The 23,071-nt window shown below is 42.9% G+C and overlaps 1 protein-coding gene across 1 annotated transcript in view; it reads left to right on the forward strand.

Moving 5' to 3' along the window:
- The window catches only part of LOC124722964, a 355,252-nt gene that overhangs the window by 76,306 nt on the left and 255,875 nt on the right, over positions 1-23,071 (forward strand). The gene's annotated exons all lie outside the window — the stretch shown is intronic.

Consider the following 23,071-nt stretch of genomic DNA (forward strand, 5'->3'; position numbering starts at 1 on the left):
AAGGTCCCGAGTTCGAGTCTCGGTCGGGCACGCAGTTTTAATCTGCCAGGAAGTTTCATATCAGCGCACACTCCGCTGCAGAGTGAAAATCTCATTCAGGACACAGATGAATTGGAAGGCGAAAAGAACCAGAAGTCCAGTTAGTTCTTCTCTGGTTTCACAAACTTCAGTAACTCTACAGTGTCAATGATAATGAGTGTGAGGTAAATTTAATTACTGCAGCTACAAGAGCTGTTTCATTTTGGTACAAGGAAAGGATAATTTGTAATTAACTAGCATAATTGATGTATATAACAGAAATAAATCTTTAACAGGAGGTACAAGGTGCGACATTACTGTCACATATCACTGTGTGATATTGTTTCATTTTTGCCAACATTTTGAGGTTAATTTTACGTATTTAGGGTGTATTGGGAACATTTTCTAAGAGGAAAGCTTAGCTTTTTCTCGCTGGGAAGGTTCTCTGCCCGTGTGATCTCTGCGTCCCCTTTGTTGACACCAGGCGATCAGTGAATCTCATTAGGAAGGCAGAAGGTTCCCTGGGAGCCGGGCTGTTTTTGCGGAAGTGAGGCTGTGGCCGGCTTTGTGCTTCTGTTAGCAGAGACAGAGCCTCCCCCAGGCGTGAGCAAAAGGCGGCGTGTCGCCAGTGCCATCCCCAGAGAATAACTGATCACGACATTGTTACCTATTCTGTTTGGACATCAAAGGACGAGACACCGAAACGCCTGCCGGCCAGCGCGGGAAGATGCGTTACTTACGCTCCAAAATTTGATGTACTCAATCGAATTGAGTCGCCCTGCCACCGTGCTAGGCGCGAAGAAGCCGACTAATCGATGAGACACTGCTCCATCCCAGTACCAACCTACTATTTCTTATGGTGCGTTTTGTACGCCAAGAGTGGGAAGTTCTGTAGCGTTTCCCTATTTTCTCATGAAATAAGTGATACTCTTGTACATCACATTGTCAACAGCATTCATTGGTCTCCCCATGTAGAATGTTTTTGAAAGTAGGGAGTATTGGAGCGAGATCTATGTTACATGGTCATCAAAGCGCTGCTTGCGTGAGGATCTCCCATTTCCCAGCTGCCTTTTGTTAGTGATGGGTGTAATGTTTGCTGATTTAGGAGAAATGTAAGTTTCGCAATTGCAGTAGCGCAATCCACATTCTGAGCAGTTCGTCACTAATTTTGCCACACAACTGGTGTTGCTTAATTTTGTTATATTTATTCGCAACTTGTTGTCTCATTGATTCTGATTTCACGAGCTCCCCAGATGAGGCAGATCTTATAGTACTTGCTCCATAGAGACGTCTGTACGGTTTTCTACTTCCCCACACTGTTTAATTTTATTTGAGTTTTAGAGAACTTTATCGTGTCTTAATTTTTGCTGTGGTTTTCGTCAGTTATTTGAGCAAATAATTATCTGTTAATCTCAGTCTTGACATAGATTTCAAGATCCTTTACATTTTCCTACAACTTTTAGGCTACAAACTAGTAATAAATGCAACCTGGTGTACACCTGAGCTTCTTGTTGTCATTGTGACGGTATTATCATTGTGCACAATGACCAAATTCAACGATCATTTACTCTAAGAACTGAAAGAAAGAAACGAACATTGCACTTGCTCGTTTTGTATGGTCAAAATTTGTTTTATAAGGAGCCTTGCACATACTTTCCTCGATTCAGATCAAAACTTGGACGTAACTTTCCGAGGAATTAAAAATCGAGTCCTGCCTTTTCTACATGAGAAGGCTGTAATTACTTCCAAGAATTATATTGCTACATTCCTTTGACCGTCTTTTCGTAGTCTCACTATGGTTAACATAAATTAAAAGCAGAAACTTTTCAGCTCTATGCAGCAAGTGAGTGTAAGTTATTCAGGTACACCATGAAACCTTGCACGTAATCATTTTTGTATAGTTAGTACATAGTGTATTACAGCTATACAGAAATGTTATTAGTATAATGTTTCCTCACATAAAACACATTTCTTCCCGGGTATGCCTTCATGCTTTCCACATCATTGTTGTATTACTTCTCTCTCTTTAGCTAACTAACATTAAATCTCCAAGTGCTGAGCCATCGTTACCCAGAAATAAAGACCCTCTGAGGGACTAGAAGAATAGAAAATCCTACACAGCAGATTGAGTATATCTTCCAGTTTAATGCATCCCAACGATGATCATGACGACTTGAAACAATGGAGTTCCCCTGAAAAGAATCCATCAGAGCTGATTGCAGTTGCAACACGTACATTATGTATCGTAGCAATAAGCGCATCTAGTGAATGGCACTTTATTTAAGCTAGCATGTTATTAACAATTTGCTGCAGTCAATTAAATCCATAACGCGTAAGTGATCTACTGCTAATCAACAATCAATAACTATAAAGTGTCTTCTTTTGCAAGAAAATGAAACAGTGAAAAGTAAATACATAATGTTTTTAGGATGTTTTTATAAGGACAAAAATGGTTCAAATGGCTCTGAGAACTATGAGACTTAACTGCTGAGGTCATCGGTCCCCTAGAACTTAGAACTACTTAAATCTAACTAACCTAAGGACATCACACACATCCATGCCCGAGGCAGGATTCGAACCTGCGACCGTAGCGATCGCGCGGTTCCAGACTGTAGCGCCTAGAACCGCTCGGTCACTTTTATAAGGACAGTCACCTTTTCAGGGATAGTATTTATTTAATATGTTCGTAGTTTCCTATTAATGACAAGCAGAGTAAGGCTTCTGTTTGAAAATGTGTCTTATCTTTCTTTTCTGTGATTGTACTGAAATATTTCCATGTGCAGTGCGAAGTTATCTGTGTTACAGAAGCGATATTGCAGTTCCTGTGTTTTTAAGAGGAACGATGCATTGTTTCTTCGGACATACATGCATTACACAATGTGTGTACGAGTACGGGTTGTGAGTAACCACAAACCAAAACCCAACATTTATTTTCGCTGTCCGATCTCCGAGTGGCCGCTTTGTTTGCAACTCTTCGGTAGTGATGGGGTATACAGGGTCTGCTACTGATTCCTAGTAATAGCACCATATCTTCTATACCTACATTTACATCACTTCTGTTCACTTCTGATCCAGGTGCTTGGCAGAGGGTTCAGAGAACCACTTTCAGATTCTATCTCGACCGGTCCACTCTCGAAGAGCACATGGGGAAAATGAACACCTAAATCTTGCCGTGCAAGCTGTGATTTCTCTTATTTAATATTATGGTCATACCTCCCTGTGTAAATCGGGGACATCAAAACATTTTCGCTTTCGGAAGAGAAAGATGGTGAACGATACTTTGTAGAAAGATCGCGGCGCAACGAAAAGTGCTTTGTTTTAATAATTGTCGCCCTAACTCGCGAATCGTATCCGTGTCACTCTTTCCCCTATTTCGCGATAATACAATACGAGATGCCCTCCTTTGGACTTTTTAAATGTCCACCGTCAATCTTATCTGGTAAGCATCCCATACGGCTCAGCAGGCGTAGCATAGGCAGTCTCTTTATTAGATTTTTTACATCTTCTAAGTCTTCTGCCAATAAAACGAAATTTTGGTTTGTATTGCCCGTAACATTTTCTATGTGATGGTTGCTGTTTAAGATGTTAGTAATTACAATCCATAGTGTGAGCGTGTGGGATTGATCTGAGATGTGCCCTTTACCCTGTGGCTCCTGCAAGATGCAATTTCCACCCCCACACTACTACAGAAGTCAGACAGACGCTCCTAACATTCTAAAGAGAAATGCCTGAAAAGCTTTCAGCAATAAATATCTTCTGGAGTCGTCCACTGTAAGGAAATGACACAAAAATTCACAAAATTTCTTTCGTAACTGGTGGGATACTTGGGTACTGGAGTAGTGCTAGTTAGTGTAAGAAAATCATGAAACTAACGAAATTATTATTTATTTTGCTAAATTCTGAGAAATCACAATGGCTCTTTTAGTTATGAACTTAACACGTTATTTCCGGGTTCTTTTTGGAATGTGAAGTTATCTCTTAAGGATAGGATTCGTTAATGAAATTTCTATACAAAGTTTAAGATTGTGATTGACTTGGCAGAATGGCTGAGAACCGCGCCTACTCAACTTGAATAATTATCAGTTAGAATGTTGCTAGGTACGGTCGAGGCTGTCGCGTGTGAAATGCAGTGAAGTGTACTGTCGTGGAGGAAATATGGGGCTCGCAAGAGCTGTAGTGCACAATACCGTAAGCTGTGATGACTGCTGTCTGCGCCACTCGCTGCTGACAAATAAGATAACTCTCGTTCTATCTGGATTGACCTTCGCCAATCAAACTCTCCCTATGCCTTGATGAAGTCAAGGACTCCTATTCGCCCCTAGTCTAACTATTGGCGTGGTACACCTGTCAGATAACCAGTCCACCGCGATGCCACTCAAAAATTCGCTCGCAGGCGTTTAACTATAACTCTCTCCATTCACACGGCACAATAAGTGTAGCGGCGAACACAGAGAAGAATGCTTAATCGCAAGGACTCAATATGGAGTCGCACTTTGATTCGCTCTCGACAGAGGTGCTCTCCCAGTGAAGTACTGAGGAGAGACTTGTTCCTCGCTCTTTGAGTACACGTACGAGCACGCATGCTCTCGTTACGTGTTCTCGCTCCAAGAGCGAAAACGGAACGGCCCCTCTCCACGCCAGACGTGAAGGGGTATATCTTTCGGTCTCTTCCATTACTCCTTCAGCTCAAGGCGTCAGAAATATTGTCTGCCAATCAGCGTTGCTCTTCTAAAACGGGAGAATGACGTTCCGTTTAAGGCGACCAACCCGGAAATCTGTAGTATCGGCGTTTGGCGTTTGCTGTCTCCCTTTGAAAATCTCTGAAACTGCGTGCTATGTGCAAAGAATGCGTAGGCGGGCCGCTTCCAAACAATGAAGCGGAATTTGCTTTTATGCCGAACACGGGTCGTCCTTTCACTCGGGCAAACGCTGTCTGCTCTACGGGCAGACACCGGCCGACGTAGATGGGTTGGGACCAGCCTCCTGGCGTGCGGTTGCCTCTCTCTAACTAAAAGCTCCTGTGACTGTCGTGTCTGGAATGTATGTGTGTACGCCAGCCTCGAGTATTTCAACCACGGTGCGCACTTGCAATTTATTAGTTACTTGCACATCGTTTACATGAATTCATACAACATTGACTATCTTATCGAGTTTGGGTTCGAATGAAACGTCTTGATGTACGGAATATGTTTGTGAGGGCGGAATATGTAAGCAATGAAGGTCAGGAGACCACGACGTCTTACAATAGATAGTTAGTTGGATCGACGACATTAAAATTTATATTATTTATCGTGTAGCCTAAATTTAACGGATTCTTTTTACTACTCATGTGTAGGTCCTCACACCTTTTATCGTTCAGCTTAAATTGCAACTTTTGGCACCACACCTATATCTTGTCTAAATCATTTTGTAATTCACATCTATCTTCTGATGACAATACTTGGAGGTAAACGGCAACATCATCAGCAAAAAGTGTAAGAAGGCTGTGCATGTTGTCTCTAAAATCGTTTACATAGATCAGAAACAGCAGAGGACCTATAAAACTTGCCTGGAGAACCATAGATATAAATTCAGTTTCACTGGATGACATCCACTCAACTACACCTATTAAGAACTTTGTCCTTTCTGAAAGTAAATACCGAATCCACTCTCACAACTTAAACGTTATGCAATAGGCAGGCAATCTTACTAGAAATAGCTTGTGAGGAGCGGTGTCAGAAGTCTCCTGGAATCTACAAATATGAAATTAACTTTACGAAAAAACTATCCCAGTTTCGATACTTACTGCGTCAAAGAGCATAGCGCTGCTGTCCTGATGTCAAATCTATCAAAACGATATAAACAGCAGATGCCTACTGCCCATTATTCCCAGTGATTTCCTATAGATTCTAATACTAGCCTCTGACTGGAAACCAGTGTTCTTGGTGTCAGTTTCCTTCAGAGTGTTTTGAAAACGATTGTTCGATAGTAAAATTGCATCGATATTACTCGGAACCTCAACTGCACAGTGATACTTCGACGATTCTTTTTTCTTTCGTTACATTGAAAATATGGCGAAACTGGAAATTTTTGTAAGATGTGGATATAAATCATGCTGAATTATCGTACTTCCGAAGAAATGAGACAGTACTGGTAATCAAGCAACCTTCGTGTAAAAACTTGTCACAGAAAAGATAGTCGTAATAAGTATCTCGTATGTGTCTTCCTATGAAATTCTTTTTTTTTAAGGAGCAAAATATTTGCATTAAATAACGTTCCCTGATACAAAGGATGGGATTCGAAGTAGCCCAGAAATTCATTGGTGGCTCATAGTAATGCGTATACAGCAGAAATTTGTAGATGTGTTACATTATATTTGAACAAAAATAACCATAGGTCATTTAACAAAATTTTAAAAATTCTCTTAGTAGGATCACTCAAGACAATATGTACAAAGTACATCGGATTTCAATTAAGAGATTGATTCAGAACTATAACTCATGACGTGATTTCCAGTCTCAGCCTACACACCATAAACGCAGTTTTGTAAAAGCGTGAAGGTGTATGTCAATCCATATTTGTCGAGCAGTCAGTTACGTACCGCGGTGTTGGTAACGATGTTGTTCAATTGCGATTTTAGTGAAGTCAATAACGAATGTCAAGTACAATGAGCGAAATTCTCTTTGTTACACGTGAAAATTGATAACGTAAAATTACGAGTATGTATTCCATTATGAGTAAAGTGTCGTGATGGAATTCGTTGCGTAAGACATCTGAACGTCTAAATTTCTTGTCATACTCTAAATAAGCTTCTACCTGCTTAGAGAAACGGATTGTGGGTTCTTTGCTTTGCTCCAGGAGGAGATCTGAGTGAACTATAACTCACAAACTATTTGTTCACTTTATTAGAATATACATATGAAGATTTACTTAACTTTTGCACAAAGCCTTTTCACAGGACTGCTCTTATTACTCGTATTTACAACTGTCATGGGATATTAAAGCATCGCTTGATACAGACAAATTTACAAGACTCTTCACTTGAAGTACAACTGACAATGTTCGCATTAGAGTTCTGCCCTAGACATTTCATACACTGGCGGTCTATCTACGACGATTCTGTCCTCTTGATTGGTGATTGTGAACCGAGGCGGGTGTTCCGCTGCTCAGCCGTAACTAGATTATCGATTGAGGAGGCACAGCGGAGCTCTATAAGCCCGGCGTTTCTCGTTTGTCGATGCAGAATGTAGCGTCTATCTACATCTGCGTCATACTCCGCAAGCCATCTTAAAGTGTGTGGCGGAGGTTTCTTTTCGTGCCACTAACTGAGCCCTCCAACTGTATTCCACTGATTGTCGGTAAGCCTCTGTAGTGGCTCTAATTCCTCGAATTTTTTCCTCGTGGTCATTACGCTAGACATATGCGAGGGAAAGTAATATGTTGTCCGACTCTTCTCGTAAAGAGTTCTCTCGAAATTTTAATAGCAAATCTCTCCGTGATGCACAACGTTTCTCTTGTTTGTTGAGTACCTCTGTAACGCTCCCACGGCGGCTAAACGATCTTGTAATGAAACGCGTCGCTCTTCGTTGGATCTTCTCTATCTCATCTATCAGTCCTAACTGGTAGGTGAACAATGCTCAAGAATCGGTCGAACAAGCCTTATAAGCCGCTTCCTTCGTGAATGAGTTACACTTCCGTCAGATTCTTCCTATGAATCTGAATCTGACATCTGCTTCTCCCACTATTTGTTTTATGTGGTCACTTCACTTAACGTCACTCTGTATAGTTACTTCTAGATGTTTCCAGCGGTTTGTCATCAGCAGTGCAGCTGTACAATAGTGGATTTCATTTTCTATGTATGCGCAATATGTTACATTTATTTACGTTCAGTATCAACTGCCAAAGCCTGCACCATTCATCAATTCTCAGGAGGTTATTCTGCAAGAATTTACGATCTTCTGGTGTCGCTACATTGTTCCAGAAAACCGTATCATCTGCAAACAGCCTTAAAAAGCATCCGACGCTTTGTACGAGATAGTGACCGGGCCAAATATCTCACGAATTAAGCATCAAACGAAAAAACTACAAAGAACGAAACTTGTCTAGTTTGAAGGGGGAAACCAGACGGCGCTATGGTTGGCCCGCTAGATGGCGCTGCCATAGGTCAAACGGATATCAACTGCGTTTTTTAAAATAGGAACCCCCATTTTTATTACATATTCGTGTAGTACATAAAGAAATATGAATTTTTTAGTTGAACCACTTTTTTCGCTTTGTGATAGATGGCGCCTTAATAGTCACAAACGTATAAGTACGTGGTATCACGTAACACTTCGCCAGTGCGGACGGTATTTGCTTCGTGATACATTACAGGTGTTAAAATAGGCCGTTTACCAATTGCGGAAAAGGTCGATATCGTGTTGATGTATGGCTATTGTGATCAAAATGCCCAACAGGCGTGTGCTATGTATGCTGCTCGGTATCCTGGACGACATCATCCAAGTGTCCGGACCGTTCGCCGGATAGTTGCGTTATTTAAGGAAACAGGAAGTGTTCAGCAACATGTGAAACGTCAACCACGACCTGCAACAAATGATGATGCCCAAGTAGGTGTTTTAGCTGCTGTCGCGGCTATCCCCACATCAGTAGCAGACAAATTGCGCGAGAATCGGGAATCTCAAAAACGTCGGTGTTGAGAATACTACATCAACATCGATTGTACCCATACCATATTTCTAGGCACCAGGAATTGCATGGCGACGACTTTGAACGTCGTGTACAGTTCTGCCACTGGGCACAAGAGAAAATACGGTACGATGACAGATTTTTTGCATGCGTTCTATTTAGCGACGAAGCGTCATTCACCAACAGCGGTAACGTAAACCGGCATAATATGCACTATTGGGCAACGAAAATCCACGATGGCTGCGACAAATGGAACATCGGCGTCCTTGGCTGGTTAATGTATGGGAGGAAGGATAATTGCCCCCCCATTTTATCGCTGGCAATCTATATGGTGCAATGTATGCTGATTTCTTACGTAATGTTCTACCTATGTTACTACAAGATGTTTCACTGCATGACAGAACGTTGATGTACTTCCAACATGATGATGTCCAGCACATAGCTCGCGTGCTGTTGAAGCGGTGCCGGCCACGGTGGCCGAACGGTTCTAGGCGCTTCAGCTCGGAACCGCGCGACTGCTACGGTCGCAGGTTCGAATCCTGCCTCGGGCATGGATGTGTGTGATGTCCTAAGGTTAGTTAGGTTTTAGTAGTTCTAAGTTCTAGGGGACTTCTGACCTCAGCTGTTGAGTCCCATAGTGCTCAGAGCCATTTGAACCATTTGAAGCGGTATTGAATGGCATATTTCATGACAAGTGGTCGTCGAAGCACCATACCATGGCCCTCACGTTCACCATATCTGACGTCCCCGGGTTTCTTTCTGTGGGAAAGTTGACGGTTATTTGCTATCGTGATTCACCGACAACGCCTGACAACATGCGTCAGCGCATTGTCAATGCATTTGCGAACATTACGGAAGGCGAACTACTCGCTGTTGAGAGAAATGTTGTTACACGTATTGCCGAATGCATTGAGGTTGACGGACATCATTTTGAGCATTTATTGCATTAATGTGGTATTTACAGGTAATCACGCTGTAACAGCATGCGTTCTCAGAAATGATAAGTTCACAAAGGTACATGTATCAGATTGGAACAACCGAAATAAAATGTTCAAACGTACCTACGTTCTGTATTTTAATTTAAAAAACCTACCTGTTACCAACTGTTCGTCTAAAATTGTGAGCCATATGTTTGTGACTATTACAGCACAAATCTATCACAAAGCGAAAAAAGTGGTCCAACTAAAACATTCATATTTCTTCACGTACTACACGAATATGTAATAAAAATGGGGGTTCCTATTTTTAAAAAACGCAGTTGACATCTGTTTGACCTATGGCAGCGCCATCTAGCGGGCCAACCATAGCGCCATCTGGTTTCCCCCTTCAAGCTAGACAACTTTCGTTCTTTGTAGTTTTTTCGTTTGACGCTTATGTCGTGAGATATTTGGCCCGGTCACGATCAATTGACCACCCTGTGTATTGTAAACAGTAACGGTCCTACCACACTTCCTTGGGGTTCTCCGGAAATTACCTTTACATCTGTCGATTTTGTTCTGCTAACAGCGACGTGTCGAGTACTATCTGCAAGGAAGTCTTGAATCCAGTCGCAAATCTACTCCGATACTCGAAAAGCTCGTATTTTTTCACTAAATGTCAGTGCGGGATGGTATCAAATGCCTTGCCGAAGTAAAGGAAGACGGCATCAACCAGAGCGGCGGCGCTGTGGATCTCGTGGAGGAACAGAGCGAGCTGACTTTCGCAGGATCTCTGCGGAAACCATGTTGATTTTTACAAAGATTTTTGTTCTCCTAAAAGTCATAATTCTTGAGCACAAAACATGTTCCATAAGTCTACAAAAGATTGACGTCAACGATATAGGTCTATAATTGTGTGCATCTGTCCTACGGACATTCTTAGAAACGGGAATGACCTGCGCTTTCTTCCAGTCGCTAGGTACCCTTTGTTCTCATGCCATCTACGATAAATTACTGCTAGAAGGGGAGCAAGTTCTTTCACATAATCTTCGTAGAATCTTATAGGTATTTTATATGGTCCTGACGCCTTTCCACTACTAAGCAATTTTAGTTTTTTTTCTGTTCCGTGATCTGTTATCTCAATATCTGCCATTTCGACTTTCGTACGAGGATTGAAAGGGAAAACTATCGTTTTCTGTGGTTTCGTTGCGAGGTGCCAACCTTGTTTTGACACCTCGTTCTTCGAAAGATACCACATTCCTCGCCCACAGACCTACATCTACATCTACATACATACTCCGGAATCCACGATACGGTGCGTGGCGGAGGGTACCTCGTACCACAACTAGCATCTTCTCTCCCTGTTCCACTCCCAAACAAAACGAGAGAAAAAGGAAGGCCTATATGCTTCTGTACGAGCCCTAATCTCTATTATCTTATCTTTGTGGTCTTTCCGCGAAATGTAAGTTGGCGGCCGTAAAATTGTGCTGCAGTCAGTCTCAAATGCTGGATCTCTAAATTTCCCCAGTAGCGATTCACGAAAAGAACGCCTCCTTTCCTCTAGAGACTCCCACCCGAGCTCCTGAAGCATTTCCGTAATACTCGCGTGATGATAAAACCTACCAGTAACAAATCTAGCAGCCCGCCTCTCAATTGCTTCTATGTCCTCCGTCAATCCGACCTGATAGGGATCCCAAACGTTCGAGTAGTACTCAAGAATAGGTCGCATTAGTGTTTCATAAGCGGTCTCCTTTACAGATGAACCACATCTTCCCAAAATTCTACCAATGAACCGAAGACGACTATCCGCCTTCCCCACAACTGCCATAACATGCTTGTCCCACTTCATATCGCTCTGCGATGTTACGCCCAAATATTTAATCGACGTGACTGTGTCAAGCGCTACACTACTAATGGAGTATTCAGACATTACAGGATTCTTTTCCTATTCATCTGCATTAATTTCCATTTATCTATATTTAGAGTTAGCTGCCATTCTTTACACCAATCACAAATCCTGTCCAAGTCAACTCGTATCCTCTTGTATCCTCGCCGTGTAGGAAGCGTAAGGTGAAAGGGGAGGGGGGGGAAGGGGGGGGGAGAGGGAGGGATCGAATGAGGATGCATGCGAGGGAACAAGGAGGGCAGCTCCCTTACCGCATCCCGGTATAGGTCTTGGAGTAATCTGGAACAACAGCCGAGAAAACAGTCCCGGGTGCACGCCCGCATCCAGAGATGCAGACTCTGTGATCAGTTGAACGGCTACGCGATCTTCTGGAGGGGCGCGATGACCATCCGAGGGTGGTGCGTCCGCGGACATTTCAGGCTGCTGTACGGGCGCCAACGAGGGCGGGGCTTCGACCACCATGGGCATCACAGTGGATGGTGCCGACCTCGACGCGGCTGACGCTGTGGACACAGCGACGTGCTGGGCCTGTGGACAAACATGCAGCAGAATCACTGACATAGTCAGAATCGCATCGCTGGTTCTGGTGGCCCCGCTGCAGCCCTGCAGAACCTTGGATGGCTTTTGTAACGACTCCGTGCTCCCATTGCTGTTTCTTTCCAAAAACTTTGTGGAAGACTTCATCTTGCGACTGAAACTTTGAACTGGCAGAACGAGTTGTTTCTGTGGTGGCCTCCGAGTGCAGTGTCTACGGCCATGTAAAAATTCTGCCGGCGGCTTCCCGTCACGTGGTAAGGAACATAAGCATGATAGAAAACTTTTTTAAAACTCTCTCCACTTTGAGGGAGGAACAGTGTTTTATCCGTGCGGATTCTGAATGTTAGAACGAACCGTTCAGCTTCACCATTAGACTACGTGGAAAGGTGGAGTGGTCACATGATGTACGCCACTGGCAGCGCAAAACTGCTGGGAACCGGCTGATGAGAATTGTGGTCCATTGTCTGAGACAACGTCTAACATTGTGCGTGGTGTCTGTTTGTTCTAAGTCGTGTCTCCCTACCACTTTCGCGCAACGACGCTCTGAGAGTGTTTTTTAGGGAATTGACTAGTTTGAACCTGGGACCTGTTGCTGGTAAGGAGACGCCAGACCACACATGACATGTAGAGTTCAGAAGAGTTCAGTGAGAATAGCGATGATATAATCAAATACTTAATGATTTCAGCGTCAGCTCCACTGCACTCCCTGTAAAAGAATCTTAATACTAACTAAATTTAGTGGAAGGGGTTCAAGGCTTTCCTATTTTTAGTTAGCTGGTAAAATAACATCGAAAAAACAGTTAAGTTTACCATTGGAAATTTTATTCTACTCACAAAACATTCTTTATAAATTGCACTATTGGTAAAAGGAAATATTTTAATACAGGATGATAAAAACCAACCGCGTTCAACAAAAATGTGAACGAATATTCCCTGAATGGGTTTCCAAGTTCTACAATGGATCGAAGGATGACCTATGCCATATCACATCTATAATCTAGATTTAAGATAAGTTTCATAAAAGAGAAAACTATCAAAATGGTCTACAGTGACCCTCAATTATCGTTAATTACTTATCTAACTTGTCGTAAATTACAGTGGCTGATGTGGCTTCTCAATAATTATATAGCAGAAAAATCATCACGTTTCAGATTTTTACTTCAAGTAGCAAATGTGAACACTGTGAGATTTAATTGACGATCGACACTAGTATTACGTAAAAAGGGGGTGTAACAGATGAGACTTCTGCAGTTCTGAGTGAAGCCTTATGCGCTCAAAAATGCGGCATCGCGTGCGTTCATTACCTTATCGGTGTTTAGGCAGCGTCAGGGGGCGGCAGGCGGCACAGCTCCACGCACCTCGCCGTTTCGGAAGCAACTCCTCCTAACTTCTCCTTACTACAATTTACCGAAGTTGGTTTAAAAAAAGCTGTCTGGCTGTGTTTTCAACTGACCAGTCAGGGTCTCAATGTTAACCTTAAGCTCCGCCTACAAAATTCTGTCCATACAATTAGAAACGCTATACTTTTCGTGGTGGGGCAATGTTTTTAACGTTTGCAACTTAACAGAGACGCGAAAAAGTCTCACGCTAAATCTTGCAGCTGGTGTGGCCCTTTTAGTGTTATCGTAAGATCTATACTGTTCTTCTGGAGGGCTCTATCTTTTAACATGGGCTGAGGGGTGGTTCTGGCAGTCGGCTGGCGACGTGGGTGTCCGTCCCTTATCGTAGGGCCTCCTAGCCTACACGATTCTGCTCTCGGCTTCTGTTCTCGTTTCTCCCCTCGGAACTGCGTCTGTTTCACGGTGGGGAGGTATGACATGCATTTAGGCGTTCTTGTGTTAGTCTGTGGTATTCCATTTGCTCATTCGTTGATCATATTACTTTGGTTAATTTAATGTCAGGATTTATTCTGAACTATGTGACATACTGTCGGATTTGCTATCATGTCAGGGTTTTCATGGAAGGTGTTGGATTTGCCTCACACCTTACAAACGACCTCGGGAACATATTCGAAACATAAAATAGAAGTTAATATTTAAATTGAAGGTTGAGGGGGGGGAGTAATGAAAGGGAAGGGAAGGAATCGGCGGCGATGAGTGAAAATGTGTGCCTCGTCAGGACTCGAACCTGGTATCTCCTGCTTACTATGCAGTTGCGTTGCGGAAGAACACACCACGCATTCATGTGTTTGATTCACCTCAAGGGGGCAATGGATACACAACCTTCAGTGCCGACGCACAATATCGTTCGACCTCCAGCGGGAATCTAAAATTAGCGATCTTAGAGAACATGGGCGAGGACTGGGGGTAGGTGGCGCTGTGTTGGAATGTGGGTCGGCCGGGCAGCGTGTCGAGACAGTACGTGCATTTTCAATGAACGCTGTGTCCGGATGGCAAAGTGGTGCCTCGTAAGCAGGCAAGTGCTAGCCCAGCCCACCAGCACTTCGGTGATCTGACGGGAACCGGTGTTACCACTGCGGCAAGGCCGTCTGCATCATAGGAAAGCACCTCTGTTAAATAGAGCTTTGGTTATCATTGAGTGTTCCTTTATGAGAACGACACGTATGCAAGCGAACATATAATACGTAAGTACGAGAGAGAAAATACGGTACAAACTTTTACATAAACAATATTTAAAATATATTCAATATGTACAGTTCTTTATTACAAACTGTAAACAGTTCGTTTATTTTGCTTTCAAGGTAACATTTACTTTTCAAATTTTTATAATTTTCCAAATATCAGTGAAGATTTTACTTTCAGTTTATGTACAGGAAAAAGAAAATTAGGAAAAATTATTACTTCCACCCGATAGGTATTTTTTGCTGCGTAACTTTTTATGCAGTGCAACAAAATAACAACGCTCTTTATAATAAGCATAAAATTTTTCACTGGCATTTGATTATTTCAGATACTACACTCTCATTTTATTTGGGCACCTTGTTTGACCAGGTTCAAAATGGTTCAAATGGCTCTGAGCACTATGGGACTTAACATCTGAGGTCATCAGTCCCCTAGAACTTAGAACTACTAAAACCTAACTAACCTCAGGACATCACACACATCCATGCCCGAGGCAGGATTCGAACCTGCGACCGTAGAGGTCACGCGGTACCAGACTGAAGCGCCTAGATCCGCACGGCCACACCGACCGGCTGTTTGACCAGGGAAATACTTGGCTATCCACCGAGACATTTTCTTTTTTTTTCTTTTTTTTGCAGTATTCTTTCCTGCCCTATTCACTTAGCAAGGAATTATGCTGCCCATTTCACATTTTGACAGTCGATTTTGTTAAGCTACAGCTTATTATGCAGTGCAGCGTTTTAGCATGTTATTTTACATTTTTTGAACGTGTGTGTGTGTGTGGGTTGAGGTTTTCGGGCGCTAAACAGCGTGGTCATCAGCGCCCAAACGCATAGAAACAGGAACACATGCGGAGAAGAGACGAAGACGGACAGCGAACAAGGAGAACGGCTAAAAGACACAGACCTGACGCAGTTACAAATCCTCACATACAGAGGCAAAACAAGAGGAGAAGAAACGCACTAAAAAGGAAAGGAAACACAAGGAAAAGAGAACAGAAATTGAAGGGAAACAAGTAGGTAATCGTGACTGGCGGACCTCTTACCTAAAACCTGGGTGAACCAGTCACCCAGCAGCACATTAAAATCCTCTCCCTAAAATCCGAGGCAACAAATTGGACAGGACACAAAACCGTAAGACCTTAACCACAGTCGTTGCGTCGTCTTGCAAAATAGAGGGCAAATCCGGTGGCAAGGAAACCACCGCCCTCTGGTCAGAGAATAAAGGACAGTCAAGTAAAATGTGGCGCACAGTTATCAGGTCGCCACAAACACTACAGATTGGGGGGTCCTCCCGCCGGAGTAAAAAACCGTGCGTTAAGGGACTGTGCCCGATGCGGAGGCGGGTGAGGAGAACCTCATCCCGCCTGCATGACTGGTAGGATGTACGCCATGGCCGCGTGGTGGCCTTGACCAGACGCAGCTTATTTTCACCGACTGCCAGCCACTCCTCTTCCCATTGACGCATAACACGAGAACGCAAAAGGGAGGTAACAGCATGGAGGGGGACGGCACATTCAACAACGTGAGGGAGGGAACATGCATCTTTGGCAGCCACATCCGCCAGTTCGTTTCCCCTAATACCCACGTGCCCCGGCACCCAGCAGAAAGAAACCTCCTTCCCCTGCCGTTGCAGGTGGAGTAGGGCATCATGGATGTTCTGGACGACCGTATCCGCTGGGTACAAGTGTTGCATGGTCTGAAGGGCACTCAGAGAGTCAGAACAGATGAGAAACTTAAGACTGGGAACACATCTCATCTGCTCCAATGCCCGCAAGATCGCAAACAATTCGGCATCAAAGATGGTAAACGCTGCAGGAAGCCGTAATTTGATGACTCGATCAGGGAAATTTTTTTGAACGTCCATTTCATTCTATAAACAGTTTCAACCATAAGAATATGAAACTTATAGACATAAGACTTCAAAACAGTATAACATTTGAGTATAAAACACATTTCGGAAGAATAAATATTTTATAATATGTTGTTGTTGTTGTGGTCTTCAGTCCTGAGACTGGTTTGATGCAGCTCTCCATGCTACTCTATCCTGTGCAAGCTTTTTCATCTCCCAGTACCTACTGCAACCTACATCCTTCTGAATCTGCTTAGTGTATTCATCTCTTGGTCTCCCTCTACGATTTTTACCCTCCACGCTGCCCTCCAATACTAAATTGGTGATCCCTTCATGCCTCAGAACATGTCCTACCAACCGATCCCTTCTTCTGGTCAAGTTGTGCCACAAACTTCTCTTCTCCCCAATCCTATTCAATACTTCCTCATTAGTTATGTGATCTACCCATCTAATCTTCAGCATTCTTCTGTAGCACCACATTTCGAAAGCTTCTATTCTCTTCTTGTCCAAACTATTTATCGTCCATGTTTCACTTCCATACATGGCTACACTCCATACGAATACTTTCAGAAATGACTTCCTGACACTTAAATCTATACTCGGTGTTAACAAATTTCTCTTCTTCAGAAACGCTTTCCTTGCCATTGCCAGCCTACATTTTATATCCTCTCTACTTCGACCATCATCAGTTATTTTGCTCCCCAAATAGCAAAACTCCTTTACTACTTTAAGTGTCTCATTTCCTAATCTAATTCCCTCAGCATCACCCGACTTAATTAGACTACATTCCATTATCCTTGTTTTGCTTTTGTTGATGTTCATCTTATATCCTCCTTTCAAGACACTGTCTATTCCATTCAACTGCTCTCCCAAGTCCTTTGCTGTCTCTGACAGAATTACAATGTCATCGGCGAACCTCAAAGTTTTTATTTCTTCTCCATGAATTTTAATACCTACTCCGAATTTTTCTTTTGTTTCCTTTACTGCTTGCTCAATATACAGATTGAACAACATCGGGGAGAGGCTACAACCCTGTCTTACTCCCTTCCCAACCACTGCTTCCCTTTCATGTCCCTCGACTCTTATAACTGCCATCTGGTTTCTGTACAAATTGTAAATAGCCTTTCGCTCTCTGTATTTTACCCCTGCCACCTTTAGAATTTGAAAGAGAGTATTCCAGTCAACATTGTCAAAAGCTTTCTTTAAGTCTACAAATGCTAGAAACGTAGGTTTGCCTTTCCTTAATCTTTCTTCTAAGATAAGTCGTAAGGTCAGTATTGCCTCACGTGTTCCAGTGTTTCTACGGAATCCAAACTGATCTTCCCCGAGGTTGGCTTCTACTAGTTTTTCCATTCGTCTGTAAAGACTTCGTGTTAGTATTTTGCAGCTGTGACTTATTAAGCTGATAGTTCGGTAATTTTCACATCTGTCAACACCTGCTTTCTTTGGGATTGGAATTATTATATTCTTCTTGAAGTCTGAAGGTATTTCGCCTGTTTCATACATCTTGCTCACCAGATGGTAGAGTTTTGTCAGGACTGGCTCTCCCACGGCCGTCAGTAGTTCCAATGGAATATTGTCTACTCCGGGAGCCTTGTTTCGACTCAGGTCTTTCAGTGCTCTGTCAAAGTCTTCACGCAGTATCATATCTCCCATTTCATCTTCATCTACATCCTCTTCCATTTCCATAATATTGTCCTCAAGTACATCGCCCTTGTATAGACCCTCTATATACTCCTTCCACCTTTCTCCTTTCCCTTTTTTGCTTAGAACTGGGTTTCCATCTGAGCTCTTGATATTCATACAAGTCGTTCTCTTATCTCCAAAGGCCTCTTTAATTTTCCTGTAGGTGGTATCTATCTTACCCCTAGTGAGATAGGCCTCTACATCCTTACATTTGTCCTCTAGCCATCCCTGCTTAGCCATTTTGCACTTCCTGTCGACCTCATTTTTGAGACGTTTGTATTCCTTTTTGCCTGTTTCACTTACTGCATTTTTATATTTTCTCCTTTCATCAATTAAATTCAATATTTCTTCTGTTACCCAAGGATTTCTACTAGCCCTAGTCTTTTTACCTACTTGATCCTCTGCTGCCTTCACTACTTCATCCCTCAAAGCTACCCATTCTTCTTCTACTGTATTTATTTCCCCCATTCCTGTCAATTGCTCCCTTATGCTCTCCCTGAATCTCTGTACAACCTCTGGTTCTTTTAGTTTATCCAGGTCCCATCTCCTTAAATTCCCACCTTTTTGCAGTTTCTTCAGTTTTAATCTACAGGTCATAACCAATAGATTGTGGTCAGAGTCCACATCTGCCCCTGGAAATGTCTTACAATTTAAAACCTGGTTCCTAAATCTCTGTCTTACCATTATATAATCTATCTGATACCTTTTAGTATCTCCAGGGTTCTTCCATGTATACAACCTTCTTTCATGATTCTTAAACCAAGTGTTAGTTATGATTATGTTGTGCTCTGTGCAAAATTCGACCAGGCGGCTTCCTCTTTCATTTCTGTCCCCCAATCCATATTCACCTACCACGTTTCCTTCTCTCCCTTTTCCTACACTCGAATTCCAGTCACCCAAGATTATTAAATTTTCGTCTCCCTTCACAATCTGAATAATTTCTTTTATTTCATCATACATTTCTTCAATTTCTTCGTCATCTGCAGAGCTAGTTGGCATATAAACTTGTACTACTGTAGTAGGCGTGGGCTTCGTATCTATCTTGGCCACAATAATGCGTTCACTATGGTGTTTGTAGTAGCTTACCCGCATTCCTATTTTCCTATTCATTATTAAACCTACTCCTGCATTACCCCTATTTGATTTTGTGTTTATAACCCTGTAGTCACCTGACCAGAAGTCTTGTTCCTCCTGCCACCGAACTTCACTAATTCCCACTATATCTAACTTCAACCTATCCATTTCCCTTTTCAAATTTTCTAACCTACCTGCCCGATTAAGGGATCTGACATTCCACGCTCCGATCCGTAGAACGCCAGTTTTCTTTCTCCTGATAACGACATCCTCTTGAGTAGTCCCCACCTGGAGATCCGAATGGGGGACTATTTTACCTCCGGAATATTTTACCCAAGAGGACGCCATCATCATGTAATCATACAGTAAAGCTGCATGCCCTCGGGAAAAATTACGGCTGTAGTTTCCCCTTGCTTTCAGCCGTTCGCAGTACCAGCACAGCAAGGCCGTTTTGGTTATTGTTACAAGGCCAGATCAGTCAATCATCCAGACTGTTGCCCTTGCAACTACTGAAAAGGCTGCTGCCCCTCTTCAGGAACCACACGTTTGTCTGGCCTCTCAACAGATACCCCTCCGTTGTGGTTGCACCTACGGTACGGCTATCTGTATCGCTGAGGCACGCAAGCCTCCCCACCAACGGCAAGGTCCATGGTTCATGGGGGGGATTTTATAATATAGTACAAATTATTGACCTCATATTTTTACACTGCTTCTTATTCTATTCCGTGGACATGAGGTTTGAGGTCCTCCATATTACGAACACCTAAGGGCTTCTTTGATTTTCGGTACACCAGATAATATGCGTTAGTGTGAGGAGTTCCTTGCAATTCAAACGGACCATTTTAAATATAAATTTGGAAATAAACTCGGTTGATTTTGAAATGAACCTGCCCCACGTCCTGCAATTATGGTGGCAGTATGGGCTACGGTGCACACTGTTATTTCTTTTTCCCGATCATTCCATAACAAGCCTTAAGGATGTCTAATTCAATCCCAAGGGATGTTGGGCCGGCCGGCGTGGCCGAGCGGTTCTAGGCGCTACAGTCTGGAACCGCGGGACCGCAACGGTCGCAGGTTCGAATCCTGCCTCGGGCATGAGTGTGTGTGATGTCCTTATGTTAGTTAGGTTTAAGTAGTTCTAAGTTCTAGGGGACTGATGACCTCAGAAGTTAAGTCCCATAGTACTCAGAGCCATTTGAATCATCTGAACCAAGGGATGTTGTCGACATGTACTTTGTCAATAGCAGAGGGCGTCTTTGGTTTTGGAATTTCAAATTCTTTCGCTAAGGGAACCCGTTTTTAACAGTATATAACATCGTCTGGTGGTTCAGTGTTTTGTTCTGACCTTACTTCATCTTGTTGTGTTTAACAATTTTTCGTTACGCATTCCTCTATTTCGGTTACTTCACGATATTCTTCGTCCGAACTATCTTCGTAATCTGACCACTCCGGGTCACTGTTCGAGTTTAACAGAAATCATTTTATTAGACAGCTGTTAATTTCTTCATCTGAGTTTTTGTCTGATCTTAATTACCTAGGGTTGCTGTTTTCTCCTAACGTTAGTAGTTCTTACGGGCTACTGCCAACAGTTTTTTCTGTTGGCCATTCGTTAGTGAGGAATACTTCGTTTAAACTACTGAGGATTTCATTTTCTTCCATTCTCCTTCTTCTAGCGACCGTATTTTTTATTACTCTCAATATTATTGGCAGCTCGTGTCCTTTGCGCGTATCCTTTTTCCTCACTATTTACCGCCTCTTTAACAGTTGCTGCTCGCGAACAATGCGTACTGCCAACTGCTTCCATTTCCTCCTTACTATCGAGCCACGTGCTATTTGTCGACGTTCGTTTTCCTCCCTTCACTTTCACTTAGTCTGCTGGCCGCATAATTTCTTTTCAGATCCTCCCACTCGAACTGCTTTAATGCTTAGTACAGATGATCGACCAATTCGCACCAACTAAAAACTCTTACAACTCATTTTCACAAATTTTATCGTTATTTGAACTGTCGACGGCGCTTTTTTCCTCGCCTACGAATATGTTCACGTTTTCTCTTGCCCCGGTGTCGTTATTTACCGTAGGGGTTCGTGGCATTCTATTATGACGTCCTCATTCTGTTCTGCTACCATAAATACCGCGTCTACAGCACGGGCAGCTGATCGATATGATGAATTCAATGCTGCGGGGCTCTGTCCGCAAGTTAGTATTCGTTCAATTGCCTGTTATGCCATGAATCATTACTGAGCACACCTGTCGCTAAGCTAGCATCGGCCTGCGGTGCTTTGCAGTCGCTCTCTCGTACTAAATGCCTTACTTCTACACTGGTATTGCTACTTACGTTTGGGTCGTGAAAATCTGTCGGTGTTAGTTTAACCCGAACATTGACGGTCCTTCATTTTCCTCGTTGTTGCTCAATTTTCCGCGTTGTTGCTGTTGGGGCAATTTGGCGGTGCAAATCCTCTACCGCGAACTGCTGAAGTACCTCGACATCTGCCCCTATCTCGATGCACCATGTTAACTGATACCTATCACAGATATTCCGTTCATTGTAATTGTGATTACCTCTACACTCGTTGTTATTTTGACTATAAACATGATTTACTCTCCAGCGATCTTCATCCTCTATTCTTCCTAGAAACACAGAAAATCTTTTATGATTGCTTGCTACGTACCTCTTCGAATACTCTGGGCCGGCCCGAGTGGCCAAGCGGTTCTAGGCGCTACAGTCTGGAACCGTGCGACCGCTACGGTCGCAGGTACGAATCCTGCCTTAGGCATGGATGTGTGTGATGTCCTTAGGTTAGTTGGGTTTAACTAGTTCTAGGGGACTGATGACCTCAGAAGTTAAGTCCCATAGTGCTCAAAGCCATTTGAATATTTTTGAATCCTCTGGTAGCTTTATCCATAGCTCTCAAATAATCTTGGGCTCGGATTGTCTACTTCTTAAGTGTGTCACTTCTCGGTACCAGGATTTGTAGAAATCTTTCATGGAATATCTGCCCCTATTGTCATATAATCTGGCCATTATAAATTCTTGTCACTAACAATCCTGTTTTTGCTCGGAGTATTCCTCGGTAAATTTTTAATCAAACTCGTAGAACGTCATCTGATCTGTATTCAGATTTTGTCCCCATCGTTTAGAATCACCTGCTAATTCACTGACAACTCCCTAAATCTTTTCCTGATCTGTAAAATATTCAGGAAAAATCCTTTCGTAAATTTTTCAGGCAATCAGATGGCTGCCAACCAGTATGTCTTTTGGCAGAATCAAAGCGTTCTTCACCTCCTCTAATAGTTTATCATGAGGTTCTCTATCAGCACATAACTGCTTGTCCCTTATCTTCTTTTCAAGAGCGCAGATTTTACCTTGAATTTGTGAAGTGTCTTGTTCACACTTATGTTCGCAAATATTTACCTGTTCACTTCCTTCTTTCTCAGAGTCAAACACTGTATTTCTCCAGTGTGAGATTTCATTTCTACAGGGTGACAATTATTGACCTATATGAAATGAAATCGCCATAACCTCTGAACTGTTTGCGTTAGGACGTTCAAACATCAGGATTAGTATGTGCTGTATGATTCGGTTTAGCTACGAAGCCCATTTTCATCTGGATATGTACATCAATAAGCAATATTGGCGCATTTGGAGGACTGAGAATCCGTATTTCGTGATCGAGAGGTCTCTTCGCCCTCAACGGGTAACTGTGTGTTGTGCAATGTCCGGTCACGGAGTAATCAGTGCGATATTCCTTGATGGCACGGTGACTACCGAACGGTATGTGAAAGTTTTGGAAGATGATTTCGTCCCCATTATCCGAAGTGACCCTGATTTCGACAA

This window comes from Schistocerca piceifrons, chromosome X (assembly GCF_021461385.2).
Source record: "Schistocerca piceifrons isolate TAMUIC-IGC-003096 chromosome X, iqSchPice1.1, whole genome shotgun sequence".
NCBI classification, from domain to species: domain Eukaryota; kingdom Metazoa; phylum Arthropoda; class Insecta; order Orthoptera; family Acrididae; genus Schistocerca; species Schistocerca piceifrons.